This window comes from Pseudoliparis swirei, chromosome 7 (assembly GCF_029220125.1).
Source record: "Pseudoliparis swirei isolate HS2019 ecotype Mariana Trench chromosome 7, NWPU_hadal_v1, whole genome shotgun sequence".
Lineage (NCBI taxonomy): Eukaryota > Metazoa > Chordata > Actinopteri > Perciformes > Liparidae > Pseudoliparis > Pseudoliparis swirei.
In genome coordinates, this window is record NC_079394.1 from 28,712,902 (window position 1) to 28,734,673 (window position 21,772).

Consider the following 21,772-nt stretch of genomic DNA (forward strand, 5'->3'; position numbering starts at 1 on the left):
CCCCTCCCCCGGGAAATTTAAAAAACGACCGGATGGGGTTTTTCCCAACCTCCAAAATTTTTCCCCAACCCTTCCCAGCCCCTCCCTTTACTTTTTGGGGCCCACCCCCGGGAAAGGGATCCAAGCCTTTTGGGAAAAATTTTTTTTAAGGGCCAACGGTTGGGTTTAAGCTTTTTTTCCAAAGGGGGGGCCCCCCCCCCCGGCCCCCCAAAACCTTTGACCCAAAAAAACCCCCTTTTTTTAATTTTTTCCTGGTTTCCCCTTAGCATTTTTGGGGGGGAGGAAAAACTTAAATTTAAACCAAAAGTTTTGGGGTTTTTTAAACCTCAAAAAAATTTTGGGTAAATTTAAAATTAAACCTTAAGCTTCCCCAATTAAAAAAAATTTTTTTTAAAATTTTTTTTTTGTACCCCCGGGCCCTGCCCCCACCAAAAACCCCCAAAACAAAAGGGAACTAAACTGTTTCCCCAAACCACATTTACGGGGTTAGCTTTAAACCAAAAGGGGGGGAAAAAAAAGGTTTTAAAAGGGGGTAAAATTTGGGGCGGGAAAAAAAAGTTGGGCCCTTTTGAAAAAGCGGCCTGGCCCCAAGGGGGGTCTTTAAAAAATTTTTTTTAAAAAAAAAACCCGGGGGGGAAAAAGGGCCTCCTTTTGGGGCCCCAGCCCGGTTAAAACCCCAAAGGGGGTTTCCCGGGCTTGGTTTTTAACTGACCCCCCCTTTAAAAGGGGCCCCCCCGTTTAAAACCCCGGAGGGGAAAAAAAACCCACATTTGGCTAAAGGGGGCCCGAAATTGGGGCTTTTCTGGGAACCCCCAACCCCTTTTGGGCTGGGCCCCCGGGGTTTTTTTAAATCTTTAAATTGTTTAAAAGGGGGGCCCCCGGGAAAAAAACTAAAATTTTCCCAGGGTTTTTCCGAAAAACCCCAAGGGGCCCCCGCCGGTTTTAAAAAGGGGGCCCCAAGCCGGAGGGGGTCCCCTTACCGGGTTCCGGCTAAGGTGATTTTTAACCGGGGGGGCTTTTTGGTTTGCCCCGGGGATTGGAAAACCTTTTGGGTTTTTGGGACCCCCTTTTTCCCCTTTTTCCCCGGGGGCCCCGACACCCCAAATTCCCGTTTAAACATGGGGCGCTTCCCCCCGTTTAAAAAACCCCCCCTTTTTTTGGGTTTGGGCCCCCCGCCGGGTTTTTCAAAAAGGGCGGGAAAATTCCATTTGGGCCCGGGGGAACCCCATTAACAAGGGGGGAAAAACGGGCCTGTTTTAAAAAATTTTTTAAAACCAAAAAATGGGAATGTTTTTTGAACAGGGTTCAGGGGGAAAAACCTTGGTTTTAAAAGGGGGAGGCCCTTTCAACCCCTTTTTTTAAAAAAAAATTTTTCCTTTTTTAAATTAAAGGACCGGGGGGGGGAAAAACTTTTTCCCCCCCCCCCAAAAAGGTTTCCTGGCAAAAGGGTTTTCGTTTAAACCCAAAAAAAACCCCGTGAAAAACCCCTTTTTTAAAAAGGGGTTAAAGGAAATTATCTTTAAAATAACCCCCATTTTAAAGGGGCTAAGTTTAAAAACCGTTTGGGGGAAAATTTTGGGGCCCCCAATTAAACCCCGGGTTTTTTGGAAAAGGGAAAGGGCAAAAAAAAGGGGGGTTTTTTTCAATCCCCCGGGGGAGGGAAAATTTTTCCCCCCCCCCGGGGGGGTTTTCGGTTTTTAAAGTAAGAAAACCCGGGGTGCCCCAAAAGGGCCTGGGCCTTTGTTGGGGGAATTTTTTTGGGGGGCGTTAAAAATTGCGAAAACCCTTTTTCCCCCAATCCCCCGGGGGGTTTTTTTCAAATGGCCCCCGGGGCCTTTACCTTTTGATTTTCCCCAAAAAAATTTTTCCCAAAAAGGGGGGGAGCTGGAAGCCCCCTTAACAAAAGGGTGGGGTTTTAATTTTAAAAAAGGGGGGGCAGAAGGGTTTCACAAAACCCCCCCTACAAAAATGGGTTTTTAAATTTTTGGGAATTTGAAAAAAAATTTTCAAGGGGAAGAAAATGGGGCAAAACCCCAAGGGAAATTTCTTTTTTCCTACCCCCAAAAAATATCCAACCCCCAACCTTATTCAGGGGGAAAAGCCCCCTTTTTAAAACCCCCCTTTTCCTAAAAACCCTTTTCACCCCCCCCAAAAAACCCCTTTTTCCCAATTTATAAGCCAAAAATAAAAAATTTTAAAAGGGGGCCCCCCAATTATTCCCGAAAATTTGATTACCCTAGCCCGGGGGGGGATTTACCCAAAAGTTTAAAAACCCGGGGGTTTGCCCCCCCCGGGGGGTTTTTGCCCCAAAAGGGGTTTTGAAAAATTTCCCTTTAAACTTTAGGAAATTGGGCTTTTAAAAAAAAGGGTTTTCCCTGAAAAAAAAACCCCAAACCCCGGGGAATTTCCCCTAAAAAAAATTTTGGGGGGCCCCCAGTTTTGGGCCCCAAAAGCAATTTTAAAAAAATTTCCAAAGGGGGTTAACCCCCAAAAAATTGAATTTTTCCCAAAAATGGGGTTCCCCCGGGGACGCCCATTCTTTTTCCCCTTTAATCTGGAGGGCCCCGGCCGCCCCTCACAAAAAAAAAAAAAAAAAAAAAAAAAAAAAAAAAACAAAGAAAAAAAAAAAAAAAAAAAAAAAAAAAAAAAAAAAGAAAAAAAAAAAAAAAAAAAAAAAAAAAAAAAAAAAAAAAAAAAAAAAAAAAAAAAAAAAAAAAAAAAAAAAAAAAAAAAAAAAAAAAAAAAAAAAAAAAAAAAAAAAAAAAAAAAAAAAAAAAAAAAAAAAAAAAAAAAAAAAAAAAAAAAAAAGGACTTGCTCAGGAAAACCGCACTCAAATTCGGCACTCCTGACCCCGCACGGTCTCTCGATAGTTTCTAGACTGGTACTTTTTGAGGGTATCAAGAGCTAATCCCAAGGGGAACAGCACTGTCCTAACCCACCAGGACCATTTTAAAACCCAGAATCAACAACCACACAGAGTTTATTTTCACCAGGAAAGTACAATGAATCATCGTATGTTAACAACATGCTAATCCAGGGCTTTCAGTCGTTGGCCTACTGAACTTCTGTCAAACAGACATTTGTGTACCTAAAATCCGCCAGTAAAAATTCGAAAAACATTCGGTAATCTGTTAAATCACCAATCCGAGTGAGTTCATGTTTTAAAACTCCACTTCCAAGGTTTCCTGCAGTGGGTAGCAGGCGTGTAGAAGGCCCGGGGATTCAGATTAAAGAGGTTACGGCAAACAAGTTTCACAACATTTTTATTAATGGGTAAAAGGGTTTTTGGGGGAAAAATTTTTTTTGGAAAACCCCCTCCCTCATCAGAGTCACCTTGGAATGGGTTGGGTAAATTTACAATTCCGGAGGGGTAACCCGAGCGACGGGAAATTTTCTAAAGACCCCAAAAACAACCTTGATTGGGAATTGGTAAGCCTAAAATACGGGGAATTACGGCTTTCTTACGAAAAGGGCAAAACTGAAACATCAATAAATTTAACTTTTCAAGCCCATGGATGAGAGGTTTCCCGAAAATGACTTACTGGATAAAAAACTACGCAGGGCTAAAAGTTACTGCCCTTATCCAAATGCTTACCATTCCTGGCCTGTTCGTTAAGTTTCCCGGGATTTCTCAGGACAAGATTTAATTGTTCTGGGAAATTGGGTCCAAACGTTATTGTTCCCTTTCCGCAAAGTAATTTAATTAAGTTAATAAATGCCCATTTGCCCTACTTTTTAATTTAACCTGGAATCCAGGTCTTAGCTCCCGCCAATTTAATTAAAAGAAATGAACCTATCCGGGAGGAAGACCCAGGGAACCCCTTCGAACCCGTGAGAAAAATTCAAAAGAGTATTAAGAAAATAATCAATAGAATTAAAGCCCTCTTGGTTACTCCCCTTATTTTTAAGCCCGTAAGGACAGGGAAAAAGTCGGTTTACCAGTTGTTTTTTGAATCCCTGATTTCCAGGGACACGCTGGAGCACCCATTCATGGTTAAAAAACTTTGGACGAGGGATTTACATTGCTGTTTACAAATTTAGTTGGGTCCGTTCTTAAAACCCTTGTAAAATTTATTCATTTAAATAAATTTTTTTAATTTAAAAGGGGAATGTTCAATCATGATGCCCAAATTCCGAGGGAGCGACCGGCCGGAAAGCCCTTTCTGCTACCTTGGCCATTTGGAGGCTCCCTGGCCAGTCGCCTCGAGGGTTTTAAAACGCAGCCGGCGGGTCCTTGGAGCCCGGGGTTTTTAAATTATCCTTTTTCCCCGGGCTTCCATTTTAACGGCTTAAACCCCTTTTATAGATTAACCAGGTTTTTTGTAGAACAGGAATTAAAATTTTAAAGGAAAAACGAAATAAACTAATTTAAATTTTTAAAAATTTTAATTTTCGCAGAAAATTTTTCCCTTTTTAAAAAAAAATTTATGCTCAGCCCTAAAAATTTCAATTAAGTTTTTAGCATTAAATTTCTTTATGTACGACCTAGTAAAACCAGGAGGATTGACGAATCCGGGTAAATGAACCCCCCTTTTTTGGGGAAAAAGGGGGGTTCCCCTTTTCCCTTGAAAATTTTCCGGGGGGAAAAATTCCGGGGCCCTTTAAAAACCCTTCCCCCCGAGGTTTAAGGGGCCCCCGGGGGGAAAAGCGCTTTGGCTCAACAAACCCCCCCCCTTTTTGGGCCCGGGGGGGTTTTAAATTTCCCCGGGGGTGGGGGCCTTCCCGGGGAAATTTAAAACCCGAGCGGGGGGGGGCCCCTTTTAAGCGCTTTTTAAAATTTAAAAAACCCGGCCCCCCCAAAAACCCCCTTTTTTAAAAAAAAAAAGTTTTTGGGAAAAACCACGTGGGAAAATTTTAAAAATGCCCCATTTTGCCCAAAAACCCTTTATTTTTTTTAAAAATGGGTTCCCCCTTTTTTTTTTTTAAAAAAAAATGCCCCCTAATTTTTGGGAAAAACCCAAAGGGTAACCAAAAAAGGGTGGGAAAAACCCTAAAGGGCTATCCTAGTTTAAAAGGTTTAAGCCTTTATTTTAAACGGGTAAACGTTAAACAAATCCCCTTTTTTTTAAAACCCGGGAACCCCATTTTTTACCAAAACAAGTAACCCGGGTTTTGCCCCCAAAATTTTTTTAAAAGGGGCCTTTTTTTCCCCAAAAAAAGGCAAAAAAAGGGGGCCCAACCTTTCCCCTCCGGATTCGCCCGGAAAAATTTTCCCAACTGTTTTTTTAAACAAAACCCCCTTTTTGGGTTTAGAAATTTGGTCTTTTTTTGGGAAAATTTTATCCCCCTTTTTCAACTCGAAAAGGGTAACCCCGGGGGTAAAAAAAAATCGCACCCCACAAAAACCGTTTAAATTTTTTTCCCCGTTTGGGTTTTTTTTCCCCCAAAGAGGGGGACCCCCAAAATTTTTTAACCAATTTGGGTTTTTTTTTTAAAAAAGGAGTTCCAAAATTTTTTTTCCCCGGAACACGGGGCCCTTATTTAAAAAAAAGTTCCCTTAAAGCAAAACCCGCAAACCAAACCCCCTTTTTTTTAAAAAGCCAAAGTTTGGGAAAGGGTAGGGCCCCAAAAGGGTTTTTCCCTTTAAAAAGCGGAAAAAAAAAGCAAAATTTTAAGGTTTTCAATAACTAACCCGGTCTTAATTCCATTTAAAAAAGGGCCCCCTTTGGGCCCTTTTTTGGGCCCCCCCCTTGGGGTTTTTCCCGCCCCCCAAAATTTTGGGGCCTTTTTTTTGCCTTTTCCCCGGCTGGCCCCCAAATTCAAAAGGAGGGGCCTTTTAAAATGGCCCCATCCCCCGGGGGGGTTTCAAGGGGAAAAAAAAGAGGTTTTTTTAATCCTTTCAAATTGAAGGGGGGCCACCTTTTAAATAAAATTAAAAATTTAATTTTGGCCTTTTCCCCGATTTCCCAACTGAAATTTTTTTTAAAAAAATTTTTTTGGGGAAAAAAAATTTTAAAAAAAAAATTTTTAAAATTTTTTAACCCAAAAAATATTTTTTTAAAAAAAAATTTTTTTTTTAAAAAAAAAAATTTTAAAACATTTTTTTGAAAAGGGTTTTGGGGCCCCCCAAAAAATTTTTTTTCCGGGGTTTTTTTTCCTTCATTTTACCCTTTTTAAAAAAAAAAATTTATTTTTTGTTTTGGGGGGGGTTGGGGGAAACCCCCTTTTTTTTTTTTTTTTTTTTTCCCCCATGGGGGGAAATTAAATTTTCCTTTGGGGGCCCCGGGGCCCAAAAAAGGTTTTTTTTAAATTTTAAAAATTAAAAAAACCCCCTTTTTAAAAATTTTTTTTTTTTTTTAAAAAAAAATTTTGGAAAAAAAAAAAATTTTAAAAAATTTTTTTTTTTTTTTTTTAAAAAAATTTTTAAAAAAAAGGGGGGGAAAAAAAAACTTTTAAAAAAAAAAATTTTTTTTAAAAATAAAAAGGGGTTTAAACCCAAATTTTTTTTTTTGGGGGTTTTTTAACCTTTTTTTAATTTTTTCCCAAAAGAAGGTTTGGGGAAAAGGGCCCCCTTTTTTTGTAAAGTTTTCCCAAAAAAATTTTTTTTTAAAAAAACCCTTTTTTCAGGAAAATTTTCCTTTTTTTTTTTGTTTTTTAAAAGAAAAAAAAAAACCCCAGAAAAACCTGTTTTTAAAAATTTTAAAATTTTTAAAACCCCCGGGGGGTTTAAATTGGCCCATTTTTGGCCCAGGCCCGAGAAAGAAACCCTTTTTGGGGAAAAAAAATTTTTTAAATTTTTTTTTTTTTTTTTTTTTAAATTTTTTTTGGGGGGGGTTTTTTTTTTTTTAAAAAAAAAATTTTTAAAATTTTCCCTTAAAAAATTTTTAAATAAAAATTTTTAAAAGGGGAAAACACCTAAAAAAAAAAATTTTTTTTTAAAAAGGGGGGCCCTGGGAAAATTGGGGGGAAAAGCCCCCCCCAAAAAAAAAGGGCCCAAAACCGGGTTTTAAAAACCCCCCCCAAAAATTTAAATTTTTCCAAAAAATTTTTCCCACCCCTTTTTTTTTCCCTTTTGGGGGTATTTTTCCCCCCCCCTTTTTTTTCCCCCCCCCCGGGAGCTTTTTTTTTTCCCCCCCGGGCCCCCTTTAATTTCCGGGGGTTTTTAAAAACCCTTCCCCCTTTTTTAAAAAAAAAAACCCCCCCGGGGGGGGTTTTTTTGGGGAAAATTTGGGGGGGTTTTCCCAATTTAAATTTTAATTTAAAAAAAAAACCCCCCAAAATTTTTTTTTAAAAACCCAAGGAACCCTTAATTAAAAAAACCCCCCCCCCTTTTTTAAATTGGTTTTAAACCCAAAGGGTTTGGGGGTTTTTTTCCCCCCCTTTTGGGGGGTTTCCGGGCCCCAAAAAAAGGGGGGGCCCTTTTAAAAAAAGGGAAATTTTTTTATTTTTTAAAATTTTTTTTAAAAAAAGGGGGGTTTTTTGGGGGAAAAAAAAAAGGGGATTTTTTTTTCCCCCCGGGGGGGGCCCCAAATTTTTTTTTAATTTTTTTAAATTTTTAAAAAAAAAAAAAATAAAAGGGGGAAATTCCCCCAAAATTTTCCCCTTTTTTTTAAAAAAAAACCCCGACCGGGGGGGGGGAAAAAAAAAAATTTTTTTTAATTTTTGGGATTTTTTTTTATTAATTTTTTTTTTTTAAAAAAAACCCCGGGTTTTTAACAAAAGGAAAAATTTCCTTTTTTAAAAAGGCAAAAAAAGGAAATTTTTCCCGTTTTTAAAAAAATTTTTTTTTTAAAAACCCAAAAAGGGGGTTTTTTTGGGGGGGAAAGGGGGGCCCCCCCCCCATTTTTTTTTAATAAAAAGGGGGGAAGGGCCCCTTTTTTTCCCTTCCCCCCAAACCCCTTTTTTTTTTAAAAGGGGGGGCCCCCAACCCCCCCCGGGGGGGCCCCCCCCCCCATAAAAAAAAAAACCCCCCCCCCGGGGGGGGAAAAAAGGGGTTTTTTTTGGGCCCCCCTTTTGGGGGGAAAAACCCCTTTTTGGGGTTCCCCGGGAAAAAAGGGGCCCCTTTTTTAACCCCCTTTTTTGGGGGGGGAAACCCCTTTGGGGGGCCCCCCAAAAGGGGGAAACAACCCCGGGGGTTTTTCCCCCCGGGGGTTTTTTAAAAAAAAAAGGGGGCCTTTTTTAAATTGGGGGGGGAAATTTTTTTTCCATTCCTTTTTTTTTTTAAAAAAAAATTTTTTTTCCTGGGCCATTTTTGGGGTTCCCCCCGGCCCAACCCTTTTTCCCCCCTTCAAAAACCCCCCCCCCGGGGGGGGGGTTTTTTTCCCCCCCGGGAAGCCGCCCTTTTAAAAAAAAAATTTTTTTTTTGGGGGTTTTTTCCCCGGGCTTTTTTAAAATTTTTTTGGGGGGTTTGGGGAAAAAACCCCCCTTTTTCCCCCCCTTTTTTTTTTTTTTAAAAAAAAAACCCCCCCCGGGGGGGGGGAAAAATTTCCCCCCCTTTTTTTTCCCGGGCCCCCTTTTAAATTAAAATTGCCCCCTTTTTTTTTTGGGGGTTTCCCCCCCAAAAAAGGAAAATTTGGGGGGCCCGGGGGAAAAAATTTTTTTTTTTTAAAAAAAGGGGGCCCCGAAAATCCCCCCCCCCCCAAAAAAAAGGGGGGGGGGGGAGCCCCCCCCCAAAAAAAAAAAAAAGGGGGGGGAAAAAAACCCTTTCCCCAAAAAACCCCCCCCCCTTTTTTTAAAAAAAAAAGGGGGGAATCCCCCGGCCAAATTTTTGGGAAATGTTTAAATTTAAAAAAAATTTTTGGGGCAAAAAACCCCCCCCTTTTAAAAAGGGGGGAAAGGGGTTGGGGGGGGTTTTTAAAAAAAAAAAAACCTTTTGGGGGGGGGGGAAAAGGGGGGTTTTTTGGGGAAAAAAAAAAACCCTTAAAAAAAAAAAAAATTTTTTTTGGGGGCCCCTTTTTTTTTGGGGAAAAATTTCCCCGGCCGGAAACCAAAATTTCCCCCCAAAAAGGGGGGAAACCCAGGGGAAAGGGGGAAAGGGGGTTTTTAAAAAAAAAAAAAACCCCCCCCCCCAAACCCCGGGAATTTTTTAAAAACCCCGGGGGGGGGGCCCGGGGGCCCCCCCCTGGGGGGGTTTTTGGGGGGTTTTAAAAGGAAAAAAGGGGGGGGGGGGGCCCCTTGGGGGGGGAAAAAAGGGGGGTTTTTTAAAAAAAAAAAAAATTTTTTTTGGGGGGTTGGGGAAACCCCAAAAAAAATTTTTGGGGGTTTAAAAAAAAAAAAAAATTTTCCCCCCCCGGGGTTTTGGGGGCCCAGTGGGGGTTTAAAAGGGGTTTTTTCCCCCCAAAATTGGGGAAAACAGAAACCCCCCCCCGGGGGAAAAAAAAAAAAAAATTTTTTTTTTGGGGGGGGGAAAAAAAAAAAAAAAGGGGGGGGAAAAAAGGGAACCCTTTTTAAAAAATTTTTTTTCCCAAAAAACCCTTTTGGGGGGGGTTTTTTTCCCCCCCCCCCCCCCCCAAGACAACCCCCCCCCCGGGGGGGGGCCCCCCCCCCCCCCCCCCCCCGGGGGGCCCCCGGGGGTTTTTGGGGGGGCCCTTTTTTTTAAAAGGGGGAAAAAACCCCCCCTTTTTTTTGGGGAAAATGAATCCAGGTTTAAAAAAAACCCGGTTTTTTCCCCCCCCCTTTTTTTTTTTTTTAAAAACCCCCTTGGGGGGTTGGGGGGGGGAAAAAAAAAAATTAAAATTTTTGGAAAAAAAACCCCCCCAAAAAACCCCCCTTTTTTTAAAAAAAAAAACCCCCCCCCCCCAAAAAAAGGGGGCCCGGCCCCTTTTTTTTAAAAACCCCCCCCGGGGGGGGCCCCCCTTTTCCCCCGGAAAAAAAATTTTTTAAAATTTTTTTTTTTTTGGGGGGTTTTTGGGGGGTTCCCCAAAACCCAAAGGGGGGGGCCCCGGCAACCCTTGGGGTTCACCTTTTTTAAAATACCCCCCCCCCCCCCCCCAAAAAGGGGGGGCCCCCCCCCCGGGGGCGGTTTTAAAGGGGTTTTTTTAAAAAAAATTTTTAAAGGGGGGGGGGGGCCCCCTTTAAAGGGGGGGGGGGGGGGAAAACCCCAAAAATTCCCAAAGGGGCCCAAAACCCCAAAAATTGGGGTTTTTTAAAAGGGTTTTTTCCCCCGGGGGAAAAAATTTCCCCCAAATTTTTCCCCCCCGGGGGGGGGGGGTTTTTAAAATTCCCAAATGGGGCCCAAAAAAAGGGGGTTTCCCGGGGGTTTTTCCCCCCCCCCTTTTAAAAAAAAAAGGTTTGCCTTCCCCCCTTTTTTTGGCCCAAAAATTTAAACCCCAAAATTTTTTTTTTGGGGGGGAAAAAAAAAACCCCCCAAAAAAAAAGGGGGGGCCCAAAAAATTTGGGAAAAAAAAAATTTTTTTTTGGGGGGGTTTTTTTTAAAACCCAAAAATTTTTTTTAAAAAGGGGGGAAAAAAAAGGGGGGAAAAAACCCCAAAATTTTTTGGGGGAAAAAAGGGAAAAAAAATTTTTTTAAAAAACCCAAAAAATTCCTCCCCCCGGGGGCCCCCCCCTTTTTTTGGGGAATTTTTTTTTTGGGGGGGGTTTTTTTTAAACCCCTTTTGGGGAAAAAAAAAGGGGAAGGGGGCCCCCAAAACCCCCCCCCCAAAAAAAAAAAAAAAGGGCCCCCGGGGAAAAAGGGGGTTTTTAAAAAAGGTTTTTTTTTTAAAATTTTTTTCCCCCAAAAAATTTTTAAAAAAACCCCTTTTTTAAAAAAAAAAAAATTTTTAAAAGGCTTTTTTTAATAAAAAATTTTTTTTTTCCCCCAAACCGGGAAAACCCTTTTTTTTTGGGGCCCTTTTTTGGGGGGGAAAAAAAAATTTGGTTTAAAAAAAAAATTTTTTTAAAAAATGGTTTTTTAATTCCCCCAAAAATTTTTCCCCGGGGAATTGGCCCCCCGGGGCCGGGGTTTTCCCAAAATTTTTTTGGGGGAAAAAATTTTAAAAAAAATTTTTTTTTTTTTTTTTTTCCCTTTTTTAAAAAAATTCTTTTTTTAGGGGGGTTTTTTTAAAAATTGGGCCCGGCCCCCCTTCCAATCCCCTTTGGAGGGTGGGGGGGGGCCCCCGGGGTCCCCCCCCCAAAATTTTAAAATTGGGTTGGTTTGGCCCCCAAAAAAGGGGGGGGTTTTTTAAAAAAAAAGGGGGGGGAAGGTTAAAATTTTTTAATTTTTGGGGGGGGCCCGGGGATTTCCAAATTGGGGCCCGGGCGGGGTTTGGGAACCCCCCTTTCCTTTTTCCCAAATTTTTTTTTGTTTTTTCCCCCCCTTGGGAAAGGGGGGCCCGGGGTTTTTTGGGGGGGGGTTTTTAAAAAAACCCCCCCCAAAAAACCCCCCCGGGGGCCCCCCCCCCGGGGAAAACCCCCCCCTTTTTTAAACCCCCCAAAAGGGGGGCCCAAAATTTTTAAAAATTTTTTTTTTTCCCCCCCCCTTTTTTTGGGGGTTTTACCCAAATTTTAAAGGCCCCCCTCAGGGGGAAATTCCAAAAAACCCCCCCGGGGCCCCAAAATTTTCCCCCCCCAAAAAAAAACCCCCCCCCCCTTTTTTCCCCCCTTTTTTCCCCCCCCCCAAAAAAAACCCCCCCGGGGGGGGTTTCCTTTTAAAAAATTTTTGGGCCCAAAGGGAGCCCCAAAAGGTTTTTTTTTTTCCCCCCCCCTTAAATTTTTTTTTCCCCTTTTTTAAAAATTTTTTTTTCCCCATTTTTTAAACCCCCTTTTTTAAAATTTTTAAAAAAAATTTTTTTTTTTCCCCAAATTAAAAACCACCCCTTTTTTTTTTTCCCCCCCTTTAAAAATTTAAAAAAAAAAAGGGTAAAAAACCCCCTTTTTTTTTTTTAAAAGTTTTTTCCAAAAAGGGGGGGGGTTTTTTAAAAAAAATTTTTCCCCCCTTAAATTTTTAAAAAAAAAGGGGGGTTTTTGGGGAAAAAAAATTTTGGGGCCCCCTTTTAAAAAAAAAACCCCCAAAAAAAGGGAAAAAGATTGGGCGAAAAATTTAATTTTTAAAAAATTTAAAAACCCCCAAAAAAAACCGGGGAAAGGGGCTTAAAAAAGGGGGGGGGGGGGTTTTTTTTTTAACCTAAAAAAAAATTTGGTTTTTCCCCCTTTTTTTTTTTGGTTCCCAAATTAAAAAAAAAAAAAAAAATTTTTTTTTTAAACCCCCAAAGGGGGAAAAATTTAAAAAAAACCCCCCCCAAAAAAAAATTTTTTTGGGTAAAAGGAAAAAAAAACCCCCCGCCCCCCCCTTTTTTTTTTTTTAAAGCCCCCAAAAAATTTAAAAAAAAAGGGGGGAAAAATTTTTCCCCCCCGGGGGGGGTTTTTTTTTTGGGGGGGGTTTTTTTCCTTTTGGAAAATTTAAAAACCCCCCCTTTTAAAATTTTGGGTTTTTTTTGGGGCTGAAAAAATTTTAAAAAATTCTAAAATTTCAAAAAAAAACCCCGGGGGTTCTTTAATTGGGCTTTTTTTAGGGGGGGGGTTTTTTTTTTTAAAAATTCCAAACGGGGGGCCCTTGGGGGAAAAAGGGCCCTTTGGGGGGTAACCCCCTTTTTTTTTTCCCCCGGCCCCAAAACCCCCCCTTTTTTCCCCCAAAAAAAATTTTGGTTCCCCCTTTTTGGGCCCTTTTCCCCCCTTTTTGACCCCCCCCCGGGGGGTTTTCCCTCCCCCCCAAAAAAAGGGGGGGCCCGGGAAAAAAAAAAAAAAAATTTAAAGGGGCCCCGGGGGGGGTTTTTTAATTAATTTTAAAAAAAACCCCCCCCAAAATTTTTTCCCAATTTAAATTTTTCCCTTTTTTAATTTTTTCCCCCCAAAAAAGGGAAAAACTTCCCCCCCCCTTTTTAAAAATTTTTTTTTTAAAAATTTAACCCTTTAAAAATTAAAAAAATTTTCCCCCTATTTTTTTTTGGGGGAAAAAGGAATTTTTTTGGGAAAAATTTTAAATTTTTTAAAGGGGAAAAAAAGGAAAAAAAATTTTAAAAAAATTTTTTTTTTTGGGGGGGGTTTTTTTTTTTAAAAAAAAAAAACCCAAAACCAAACCCCCGGGGGGGGGCCCCCGGGGAAAATTAAAAAATTTTTTTCCCCCCCCAAAAATTTGGGGGGGGCCCTTTAAATTAGGGGCCCCAATTTTTAAAAACTTTTTAAGAATTCCCCCCCCAAAGGGGGCCCAATTTTTTAATTTTGGGGGAAAAAAAAACCCCCCCCTTTTTAAAGAAAATTTTAAAAAAATTTTCCCCAAATTCCCCCGGGAAATTTTTAAATTTGGGGGCCCCCTTTTTTTAAATTTTTTTTTAAAAAGGGGAAAACCCGGGAAATTTTTAAATTAAACCCCCTTTTTTTGGGGAAATTTCCAATTTTTTTTCCGGTTTTTTTTGCCCCCCCCGGGGTTAAAATTTGGGGGGGCCCCCTTACCCCCTTTGGGGAAGGGCCCCGGGGGGTTTAATGGGCCCCAAAAAAGGGGGGCCCCCCTTAAAAAAAAAACCAGGCCCTTTAAAAAAAGGGGGGGGGGGGGAAAAAAAATTTTTCCCCCCTTTTTTTTTAAAAAAAACCCCCTTACGTTTTTCCCAAAAAAATAATTTTTTTTTTCCCCCAAAAAACCCCCTTTTAAAGGGTTTCCCCAAATTTTTGGGGAAAGGGAACCCCCTCCCCGGGCCCCCCCTTTTTTTTGGGGGTTTAAAATGCCCCCCCCCTTTTTTTTGGGGAAAAAAAAGGGGGGGGGGGAAAAAAAAATTTTTAAAAACCAAAAAAAAAAAAAAAATTTTTTTGGTTTTAAAAAAATTTTTTTTTTTTCCCCCCCAAAAAAAATTTTTGGGTTTACTTTTAAAAACTTTTTTTTCCCCGGGGCCCCCAAAAGGGGGCCCCCCTTTCCCCCGGGGCCCCATTTTTCCAAAGGGGGGTTTTTGGGGGGTTTTTTTTAAATTAAAAAAAAATTTTTTTTCCCAAAACCCCCTTTCCTTTTAAAAACCCCAATTTTTTTTAATGGCCCCCGGGGGGGGTTTTTTTTTAAAACCCGGGTTTTTTTTTTTAAAATTCCCCGGGCCCGGGGGGGGGTTTTGGTTAAAAAATTAAATTTTTCCCCCCCCCCCGGGGGGGAAAAAATTTTTTAAAGCAAAATTTTTTCCCCCCCCTTTTCCCCTTTTTTTAAAAAAAAAAAGGGGGGTTTTTAAAAAAAAAAAATTTTTTTAAAAAAAGGGGTTAAAAGGGGGGTTATGAAACCATTTGTTTCAGCTCATTTCTCTCTGTTCATTTATAATTCAGTGAACCCACCTCAGAGTCTCCAGTCTACAATGTGGACTCTCCAGTCCAGCAGAGAGGAGCTTCACTCCTGAGTCCTGCAGCTGGTTGTTACTCAGGTCCAGGTGTTTCAGACTGGAGCACTGGGAGCTGAGGACTGAGGACAGAGCTCCACAGCTTCTCTGTGAGGTTACAGCCCTTCAGCCTAAGGGAGGAACAGAGATTAATACAAACAACATGTTCAATCAAAGTAAAACATCAATCCATTTAGTAATGTTAACGTATCCATACAGAGCTTTGTTGGAGGCTTTGACCACCGGCATCAGCCTCAGAAGAGCCTCCTCTGAAGCAGAGTATTTCTTCAGGTCAAACACCTCCAGATCTTCTTCTGATGACAGTAAGATGAAGACCAGAGCTGACCACTGAGCAGGAGACAGTTCATCTGTGGAGAGACGTCCTGATCTCAGGGCCTGTTGGATCTCCTCCACCAGAGAACCATCGTTCAGTTCATTCAGACAGTGGAACAGATTGATGCTTTTCTCTGGAGACACATCCTCACTGATCTTCTTCTTGATGTACTGGACTGTTTCCTGATTGGTCTGTGAGCTACTTCCTGTCTGTGTCAGCAGACCTTGCAGAAGACTCTGATTGGTCTCCAGGGAAAGACCCAGGAGGAAGCGGAGGAACAAGTCCAGGTGTCCATTTGGACTCTGTAAGGCCTTGTCCACAGCACTCTGGTAGAGATGTTTGAGTTTAGGTTCTGCTCTCAATACTTTATGCCAACCAAGGCCTTTAGCTTCTGGTTGTTTGTCTGCCATCAGGTTGACACCAGAGTTGCTGAAGGTCAGATGGACATGAAGAGCAGCCAGAAACTCCTGAACACTCAGATGGACGAAGCAGAACACCTGGTCCTGGTACAGTCCTCTCTCCTCTCTAAAGATCTGTGTGAACACTCCTGAGTACACTGAGGCTGCTCTGATATCGATGCCACACTCGGTCAGGTCGCATTCATAGAAGATCAGGTTCCCTTTCTGCAGCTGAACAAAAACCAGTCTACCCAGAGACACAGTCATCTTCCTGCTCTCTGAACTCCAGTGTGGATCCGTTGCAGCTCCTCCATCAAACTTGACCATCTTCACTTTGGACTGAACCACCAGGAAGTGGATGTACATCTCAGTCATGGTATTGGGCAGCTTTCCTCCTCTGTGGTCTTCAACACGTCCTCCAGAACTGTAGCAGTGATCCAGCAGAAGACTGGGATGTGGCACATGATGTGGAGGCTCCGGGAGGTCTTGATGTGGGAGATGATCCTGCTGGCCTGCTCCTCATCTCTGAACCTCTTCCTGAAGTAGTCCTCCTTCTGCGGGTCAGTGAACCCTCTGACCTCTGTCACCAAGCCAACACAGTCAGGAGGGATCTGATTGGCTGCTGCAGGTCTTGTGGTTATCCAGAGGCGAGCAGAGGGAAGCAGTTTCCCTGTGAAGAGGTTTGTCAGCAGCACATGCACTGAGGTGGACTCTGTGACATCAGTCAGGACCTCATTGTTGAGGAAGTCCAGAGGAAGTCGACACTCATCCAGACCGTCAAAGATGAACACAACCTGGAACTCTTCAAACCTGCAGATTCCTGCTTCTTTGGTTTCAGTGAAGAAGTGATGGATAAGTTGCACCAAGCTGAACTTCTTCTCTTTCAGCACATTCAGCTCTCTGAACGTGAATGGAAACAGGAAGTGGATGTCCTGGTTGGCTTTGTCTTCAGCCCAGTCCAGAGTGAACTTCTGTGTTAGGACTGTTTTCCCAACAGCCACTCCCTTCGTCATCACTGTTCTGATTGGCTCCTCTCTTCCTGGCGAGGCTTTGAAGAGGTCTTCTTGTCTGATGGGTGTTTCTGGTCTGTGTGGTTTCCTGGATGCTGTTTCAATCTGTCTGACCTCATGCTCCTCGTTGACCTCTGCAGTCCCCCTGTGATGTAGAGCTCTGTGTAGATCTGGTTCAGGAGGGTTTGGTTTCCTGCTTTAGGATCCCCTCAAACACACACTGGAACTTCTTCTTCAGGTTAGACTTGAGTTCATGTTGGGCTGCAGTCACACGAGTTTCTGGAATGACAACAATCACAGATGAACTTACTGAGTGGTGGTCTTCTGTTTCATTGTAAAGTCTTTAAAATCCTCTTACTGCTCTGCAGACAGTCAGCCAGCTCCTCCTGCTCCATTCTCCTCAAGAAGTTTAGTGTGATCTTCAGAAATGCTTCCCTGCTGCTCCTCATCTGCTCTTCATCCTCACCGTCCAACACCTCCTCATCTTCCTTCTGACCAGCAGGGCCTTCTGGGTAATCTGGATTTAGGGCCTTTTGCATCTTCTTCAGCTCGCTCTTCATAAAGCTGACAATGTTCTTCTCAAGCAGCTGAAACCAAACATTACAAGTATATTTAATGTTTTTAAATATTTTAAATGGTGTATTGAGGCCGATTCAAAGCTATCTCCTTAATTTAAGTTTCTAGCTTTCATTTTACATCAAAACTGTACAAGTTTGTATTTTATGAGTATTGTTTTATTATTATTTTCTGAAAAGTGTTTTACCTAATCTGTGAACATCGTGTTAATGTAGATTGTAAATGCATTCTGGAAAATATTATTGTAAATCTAATCCAATAATACCAACTGACAATGAAAAACAAGCACAATTCTCCATCTTCAATTAAAGACCATAAAGTCTTGAGTGTCTAGATGTTGACATCAGAGGTCAGAGGAGGTTTAATACATATGGTTCAGGTAGGAATTTAGCTTTAATCCATGTTTCATCAAGTTAGGGCCGGGAATACTGAAATAACCCAGAACCAAGTAGTATTCATACCTGCAAACTTGTCACCTTTCGGTGAAATTCGCCGTTTTGAAATCAAAATAGGTCATCCACGTGAATCGTGTAAATCCGAAGAGTAATTTTTTTTAGGGGGTCAACTGTAACTGCGTTGAGATTGAGATAAATGTGATGTGGTGATCTAATAAAACATCTTGAGTGTTGCAGCAATCAGATGTTAAGATGTCTTCACCGTTTGGGTGGTTCGGGTTAGATACTAACAAGGTATCCGAACAACGATACATGATTTTGCATATTTTTTAATACTTTTTTAAAGCTGTCTGCACACTGCTCGTGCCTGCACAGGCGCAGTGGAGCTTTTGAGTCCTGGGCTTTAAAAAAATGAAATAAAAAGATGCCAGAAGTGAAATGTTTCAGTTCTTTGTCTCCAATGCAGACAGTCTGTAAAGTGATGTAACTCTACAGCTGCTCATCCTGATGAACTCTGTATCATCTGGTCAGATACAGACTGAAGGCCTCTTAGCGTATAATCAATGCTATGATGGCTCCATGTAGTTTCATTCATATCTTGCTGTGGGCTAATACTAATATTACTGCCATTTGTTAAGTGTTGAGAAAGTTGGTAAAAAGTGAACCATACAGATGTTTTATTCATTAATATTATAGATAAATATACCAGTCTCGTATTTATGGTATCGTATTGAATTCTGGTATCAGTATCATGATATTTATGGCAGGTATCGTATAGAAGTTATAATGTTAGTATCGTGACAACCAGGTAGAGGCAGAACAGACTCAAGGAAAAGTCCTTGAGTCCTTTAACCATATTATATATAATGACAATGTATATTTGTTATTACTATTATTATAGGGCTTAGTCAGAGCGGAGGACCTTTTGTTCTTAAACTGTTTATTAATATTATTTAGATTTGTGGTCACTTTTTTCACCCCTCATGAGTTTGCAGGTATGAATATTGAAACTTCTCCAATCAAACAATTCCTGAGATTCCTTTTTGTGCTTGCAAGCTTGGCGGTGATTAGCGAGTCAGTGCCACACAAAAGCTCCACAAGTGAGTTCATCCCTACAGATAAATAACTCAGCCGTTTAAATGATATTAGGCCTGAAGGTGAGACATAGAGGGCGTGGCCTCTTTGATTGACAGGTGGACGTCTCCTCTGTTGCTCCACCTGCTCGTCTAATCTCCATCAACGATCCAACTCTTTGACCATCTCTATATGTTATACAGTCTCTGACTCACACACCTTAAATATGGGGTCCAGGTCTCCTGGGATCACTTGGGATCTCTGTTGCTGAACTCTTTGGAGAAAACAAAAGGACAAGTTGTATATTATGTTCTGTCTTAAGGAATCCTGAAGTCAAAGGTAAAGGAGGGTCTGATCTCTGCTGATGGATCCTGATAGAAACACAGTCGCCTAATGAAAGCTCACCTTAGTTCAACAGACTGAACTCCATCTTTGAAATCATCAGGGAATCCCATAGACCGGTCACTCTTCAGGGACACACAGCTGGGTCCAGGTCCAGGTCCAGGTCCAGCTCGAGGAGAGTCATCTCTCTGCTGATGGATCCTGACAGAAACACAGGGCTGATTCACATGTTCAGTAAAATTCTGACAGATTTAGTTTATTTTGGTTGTAAAAGCTTACCTAACAGACTGAACTCCATCTTTGAAAAATATAGGCATGTCCATAGACCGGTCACTCTTCATGGACACACAGCTGGGTCCAGGTCCAGGTCCAGGTCCAGGTCCAGGTCCAGGTGAGTCTGGTCTGCTCAACACAACACACTCAGAGCTTAGAGGGTGAGTCATGACGGAGGAGTGGCGTGCCATGGAGAACGGTCCTGGCCTCACCTCTGAGCTTTGGTCTGGCTGTCATGTTCCCCACACAGAGAGGTTTTAGAGGGAGGGACTCCCTCCTCTCTGTCCTCCCACTGATGCATAGCAGAGTCCACACCTTCACACACACACCTGCTGCACAACACTCACGTCACAGGACACACACACTGCAACAGAAGCTGTCAAACCGGTTCAGACACATTTCATTCATGAGTCAAACTCAAGTTGCTTCAAGGTTTTAGCACTTATTTTATTATAAGACGTGCACATCTTCATCAAATCACTGTCCTTTAGCTCAGATATAAATGAGAGAGTATTATTACACCTGAAAGCAAAATAAATGATCAGCCAATCAGCATCAGGAACCATTTCTACCGTCCAGTTAAAGAGAGAAAGATCCTGATGATCCAACATGTCCAGATTCCTCTGGTCAGATTCTCACCTGCTGAACTGACCTCAGGTCAGTTTACGGACACGTTCACCTTCTGTGTGGAGGAACCTCTGGAGAGAAGAAGCTGCTCATGTCTTCCCCTCAGTCCTGGTGTGTGTGTGTGTGTGTGTGTGCATTTGATCCGAGGACGCCGTCACGCCCTCATCTCTTCAGAGTCAAAGTCCATAATAAAACCTGTGTGACGTCACAATCAGTCCACCAGGTCAAAGGTTAATGATTATGGACGTGTTTGTTCTCGTTCAGCACTCCCAGAATTCCCTTCTGCTCTCACACGTTCACAAACAGCTGCTGTTGTATCTGTGACTGTCCACCAGCTCCAGCCTCTGATCCTCTTCTCTCCCGGAGAAGAAGACCATGACTCAGTTCCTCTGATGAGCTGCAGCTCTGCACATTTCACTGAGAAGGATCAGGAACTGAATTCAGTTTGTTTGATACTGCCCAAAATCACAAATCACCACTTTGCTTCAGAGGGCTTTACAACCTGTACACATACGACATCCCTGACCTTTGACCTTGAAAAATTGAAAAAAACTGATGAAAAAAGGGAAGAATCCTTCAGGAGAGCAACAGAGGAGGATCCGTCTCCAGGATGGACGGATCAAGAACATGTCCTAAAGACATCAAACATGGATCACATGAAACTTCCTGATGGTAAACTCAAGTTATTTTACTCAGAGATCAATTATCTGGGGATCTATTGTACTTCTGGTCACATGACATCTATTGTACTTCTGTCAGTGGCGGGCCGTCCGGGCCTTCTAAGCCTTCTCTGAAGCCGAAACATAATCACAAAGTTAGAGCTATTTTTAATAAAAATGTAAAAGATTTTTATTTGCTCTATTGTCTTCCTCTGTTGCTGTGCTTCCATCAGGCAGCGCTGTTTCCAGTCCAATTAATTTTAACGGGAGCTTTTATCCAATCAGATGTCAGCTCCACAGTCTATGGAAGAAGAGCAGCTCGTCTCAGGCCTTCACAGGCCAAGACAAGTACAGCCTGCTGACCTACATGGGGACCTTATCGGGGATTGACATCATCCTCAGAGTCCCCCGTTGTTCCTGTAGTCCTGTAGGACAGAAATGGGAAGACAAGAACGGGGAGGGAGGGAGGGAGGGAGGGATGTCGGCGCTGAGACGAAGAGGGAGTGAACAGCTTCGACGTGTTTCAGTACCCAGGGCTCGGGTGATTGGCTGAGTAAGGGGCGTGGCCTTAACACCATTAGTTTGTATGTTTCCTCTTTAATTTAACAAGTAAAGACATCAAAGACGCTCTGATGGAACATAACATTGAAATATTCCTTATACTTCACAGTAAATGACTGAATTCTACTTTTACTGCAGTTAAATGGATCAAATCGTTCTTCTACTCTCCACCTCCTCCTCCTCCTCCTCCTCCTCCTCCTCCTCCACCTCCTCCTCCTCCTCCTCCTCCACGTATAATTATTTCTGATCATCATTCATAAAAAGTGACTCGAATGTTGTAGTATTTTAATTTCTGGTCCTCGTCAGTTCTCAGTGACCCTGGAGGAGCATCGACTGGGGGCGAGTGTCTGCTTCATGAGTCTCATCGGCTTCATCCACTCAGCTCGGCCTCATGGTTCACTGTTTATCATTAACTACTTTAATAACTTCCAAAGGTTCAATGTGGGTCCATTTATAGTGTGAAACTAAACCTTCCATGGACAGTAAAACACTCGTAAACCGCCTGCTCCCCTTTTACAACTCACAAGAAACTCCGTGTCAAAGATATTGTATGCCTACAAGAAGTAAATTGGGACCACAAATCAATAAAGTATGTGCGAGAGAGATGGAGAGGGGAGGTGTTTGCAAATGAGGGGGCCGAGGGATCATGTGATGTCGCGGTTTTAATAAAACAGAATAAGACTATAAGTACATGTATACACAGGGACGCAGAGGGGAGATGTTTGATCATTGACTTATTTTATGAAGAGGGAGTGTTGAGAATAATTAATGTGCATGCACCCAATGTGGAAACAGACCGGAAAATGTTTTTTGAAGGATTAATTAGGTGGGTCAACAACAAAACGATTATTATAGGCGATTTTAATGTAAATTTATCAGAGAGGGATGTGTCCAGGAACAACAAATACAAAAATGATACAAGCCGCGAGGCACTCAAAGGTTTGATGGTGGGGTCAAACTTTTTGGATGTTTGGAGGGTCTACAACCCTAACGTGAGGGGCTTCTCCAGGCGTCAAGTAGTGCTAGGGAAGTTAAAACAGTCAAGGATCGACTTTGCACTGGTGGCTTCGGGCCTTTTCAAATTTGTACATGGTATACAGTATACTTTCAACACGTGGAGCGACCATGCTCAAGTAGACTTAACTTATGGGGGCAATGATGATAAGAGGGGCAAAGGGTTATGGTGTTTTTAAAAATTTTAGATGAGCTTTCAAGAAAATTAGGAGTTACTGGTTTGTGG

At 41.8% G+C, this 21,772-nt stretch overlaps 2 protein-coding genes and 1 pseudogene across 2 annotated transcripts in view; 1 reads left to right on the plus strand and 2 right to left on the minus strand.

Annotated features, from left to right (window-relative positions):
* LOC130196681 (protein NLRC3-like) overlaps positions 1 to 19,451 on the minus strand; it is a 223,339-nt pseudogene extending 203,888 nt beyond the window's left edge.
* LOC130196675 (protein NLRC5-like) overlaps positions 1 to 21,772 on the minus strand; it is a 1,158,129-nt gene that overhangs the window by 519,153 nt on the left and 617,204 nt on the right.
* Positions 1 to 21,772, plus strand: part of LOC130196679 (NACHT, LRR and PYD domains-containing protein 12-like) — a 373,575-nt gene that overhangs the window by 103,344 nt on the left and 248,459 nt on the right.